A 4,173-nucleotide genomic window follows, 5' to 3' on the forward strand; every position below is an offset into this window, starting at 1 on the left:
GTGGTTCATGATCCTTGAAATCTCAGATATCAGTAACTACTTAGAGTCCTTCTGGAGAGAAGAGTGTTTTAATCGGGTCATATTTAGTTATCCACTTTCAGTTATTTCTCCATCCCTAAGGACATGGTATCTGGAGGGGGCATGGCAACCCCCTCCAGTATTCTTGCCTGGAGAATTCCATGGATAGAGGAGCCTGGCAGGCTGCGGTCCAGAGTCACACAGAGTTGGACACGACTGAAGGGACTTAGCACGCATGCACACAGGGACATGCTATAGTGTGCCAAGTGTGTGGCAAAGCATAGGATATCTCCTTGAAGAGCCACATTTTCTCCTTGAGTACTAGAAAACATGACCATTAAGTTCTTATAGATAGATCTGAAATAAAATGCATCATTCACACAAGCCTTAAGATGAAGCGTGCATTTTCAACTAATTTCCTGCTGACAGTGGACAGCACATCTTTCAGGCATTCTGCAGCCATGGATTTTCTGTCTTCTATCTGAGGAAGAGATAGTAAATGGAGGTTAGAAAATTTGAAAAGTGCTAACCAATTAGCTTGGGTTTATTCAAAGTTAATGCTCTGCTGCTGCTGCTAAGTTGCTTCAGTCGTGTCCAACTCTGTGTGACCCCATAGACAGCAGCCCAGCAGGCTCCACTGTCCCTGGGATTCTCCAGGCAAGAACACTGGAGTGGGTTGCCATTGCCTTCTCCAATGCATGAAAGTGAAAAGTGAAAGTGAAGTCGCTCAGTCGTGTCCAACTCTTTGTGACCCCATGGACTGCAGCCTACCAGGCTCCTCCGTCCATGGGATTTTCCAGGCAAGAGTTCTGGAGTGGGGTGCCAGTGCCTTCTCCGAAAGTTAACACTCACCTGTTATCTACTGTCGCGTTAACTGTGGCCATGAAACACTGAGGAGTGAGTGTCGCATGGCAGGCTGTTGTCTAAGAGGGAGGGGTCTTGCATAGTTCCACTTGGGTACCACACTGGCAGTCTTTGGGCAGAAGAAGGGCACTGGCTGCCTGATGAGCTTCAAAGGCATCATCTCAATCTGCTCATGAAATACCTGTGACTCCCCTAGGTCTCAGCCTGCCAATGCAGGAGTCTTGAGAGACGTGGGTTCGATCCCTGAGTGAGGTAGATCCCCTGGAGAAGGAAATGGCAACCCGCTCCAGTATTCTTGCCTGGGAAATCCCATGGACAGAGTTGCCTGGTGGGCTAGAGTCCATGGGGGTTGCAAAGAGTCAGACACGACTGAGCTGTAACACACACATGCTCCTAAGTCTCTAGGATTATGCCTCTGATTTTTTTTACCCCCTTAGTTTGGTTTCTTTTGTAATTAAGTTACTGCCAAGTGCAAAAGAACCCAGGCCATCTTACATGTAGGTACTTAGCATCTGGATGCCTACATTCTAGATCTTGCTCGTTAGGACTGTCTTGCTCGAGTCCTACCTCTTAGCATCAGAGATGGTCTGGATACTCTGGAACATGTTCTGAAGCCTTCCAGGCTTCCCTTCTGAACTTCTGACTTCTTCCCTTCTGAACCTTTGGCCCTCTGGATCCTTCATGATCTGGCTCCTGGCTGCTGTTCATTTCCCAGCAGTTCTCAGACACCCATGGTGATCCAGCCTCACCAGCATCCATGCCGTTTCTCAAACATTTCCAGCCATTCTTATCTCAGGATCTTTCCCTTGCTTTTATTCTTCCAGGAATGCTCATCTCATAGACATTGGTTTGTCTGGCTCATGTCATCCACGTCCTCAAACGTTCTTACTGTTCTTTTTTTTTTTTTCCAGAATTCCAATTTTATTTCTGCATTCTTTATGAATAAAATGTAACCAATAACCATTTTCCTCTTCCTTCCCTGCTTAGATCCAACATCAATGATTATGTGAAAGACTTCAAGTATGTTACTGCAAAGAATAGATAATAACTGCTTCCTACATATTTTTGCTTACTCTGTAAACTGTAGTCAACTCTTGGGACACCTTAAGTAAACTACCTTTATTTTCTTAAATAAAAATGAATAATTTTAAACATCATGCAGAAGAAACATTTTTAATACCTAACTTCCTTAACATAAGGTAAAACTGTCTTAGGCAGGCCACCACTGGGAATTTTTTAAATGTCATTGTAATTATGCATGTATGGATTATGTTCAGTATTTAAATATATGACCAAAGTAACTAATAAGTCAAAAACAAAGCTAAAGTTACAAACTGATACTTCTTTAAAAAGCTTCTGATGTTTATTTACTTCCGAACACATAAGTGGGATGAGCCACTAGTATAAACCTATTTTTAGTTTCTATCATTAAAAGCCTAAGAGTTTTTAAAACACAGAAAAACTGAATTTGAATGCATTTGTAATAGTTTAACAATTTATTTCTTAATAGAATCTTTTAATGGAATGTTTTGAAACCAATCATAGTTCACTGAAAAGATAAATCAGAAAAACTTTTGAACGGCATGTTATAATGACCTGGACAAAACTGATGATCAACTAGTAATAATTAGCACATGCAACAGATTAAGAAATTAAATCTTCCACTATATACTTTTAAATATTTTGTCAGACATGAGAAAGTTTTAAATGTTCTTATCACATTCATCTCCCACATATTCAATTTTATTTGAAACAAGGTAAGAGTTCTCTCCAGATTTTTGTGTTTATCAGTGCAAAGTAAAATAATCTCAGTAGAAATGGTTTATTAATGTTATCTTAGAAAGGTTTATTCCTCAAAATGTACTAAAACGTGTCCAAATCGTGAGAATGATCAACCTCAATGGCTTCCTCCGCATCCAGCTTTGTTTCTCCATGTCCTTCCTGTGATTCATCAAGAGAGGCCAGGGCCTCATTAGTGTCACTTGAGAAAGTCTCTCGTGATGTGTCATCATCTTCCTGAAAATTTAAGTTTTTAATGGCTTGCTTCATCTTTTTCCCCATCACCTGCATTCTTCTCTTTCTAGCAGCTTTTTTATTTTCATATTCCTTTTGATTTTCAAGGTAGAAAATGTCCTTAAGTTGTTCCTCACTGATACTAGGAGTGTTTTTCAGGAGATTCAGGAAAACTCCACCTGGTGTTCTTCTTCGACTACCATTCATTATAAAAAGGCCACCGTTTTGTTCAACTTCAGCAGTTTCCATCAGAAGTTCAATTGCCTTTTTGTTCCCAATTATTCTCACTACTCGGGCTATCAAATCTTTCTTCGGTTCCTGCAACCTGAAAGAAATTTCATCAGCCACCCTCTCTTGAGAATCATCCTCTGTGATCTCGTATCGGCCTTTATAGTTCATTTCTAGTCTGTCTCCTACTCTGTCTTTGACAGGTCGTTTCCTTTTGAGATGACCTTGCCCATTTTCCTCCTCCTTTGGTCCCACTTTTTTGCCACCATGCATATATTCTTCTAGCTCTTTGTCTAATTCTTTTGTATGTTCTTGAGATTCTCTTTTAAGTTTCTTCGCAAGTAAATAATTGTAGGTCTCAGATTGTCGGCTTCTGTCAATAGTGCCCTCCATTCCCAAGATACCAAGTTCAGTGGCCACTGCATCTTGGTCCTGTTCTTGCAGCACAGCACCCCATATGTTGTTAACCTTCTTCCTTCCAGCTATAGGTGGTTTCTGGCTGCTCTGGTCAAACTGAAAAGGCTCTGGTTTGGGAGGGGTGTTAAAACATTTCTGTCACTTGCGTTTGCAGAGAGAGCTATCATCATCTGAATCTGAAAAACTCTCTTCACTTGAATCCACACTTTTAACAGCCCGATAATGTGATACCGGGGCACACACTGTTGCAGTACTCTGGAAGGGCCGCACTGCACAGTCCCCACCTAGTGCTTTCGGCAGCGGCAGCGGCCTGTCGCTGGGTGCCACCGTCATGTCGGAATCCGAGTCGGAGAGCTGCCCATCTTCCATGTCGCCGGCCTCCTGTGCCATCTTCCCCGGCGCGGCTCTTACTGTTCTTTGATTGGTGTGACTCCCCCTCCTGTCCCTGCTGACAGCCCCTGCCCCTCTCTGCCCCCTACTTGGATTTATCACTGCTGTCATGTAATATCATTATCCCTTCATCTCTTTGTTGTCTGCCTTACCCTTTTCTCCCACCAGACTGTCGGGCACTTCATTCTCTTGTTCATTCAACATTGCATCACCAGAATCACAACAGTGCCTGGTTTCTGGTCA

The 4,173-nt window shown here is 42.4% G+C and overlaps 1 pseudogene; it reads right to left on the bottom strand.

Annotated features, from left to right (window-relative positions):
* Positions 1–2,254: 2,254 nt before the first annotated feature.
* On the bottom strand, positions 2,255–3,932 carry LOC129553031 (phosphorylated adapter RNA export protein pseudogene; annotated as a pseudogene).
* Between the last annotated feature and the right edge of the window lie 241 nt (positions 3,933–4,173).

Source organism: Moschus berezovskii, chromosome 18 (genome assembly GCF_049115385.1).
Source record: "Moschus berezovskii isolate FMDL1 chromosome 18, NW_MosBer_1.0, whole genome shotgun sequence".
NCBI classification, from domain to species: domain Eukaryota; kingdom Metazoa; phylum Chordata; class Mammalia; order Artiodactyla; family Moschidae; genus Moschus; species Moschus berezovskii.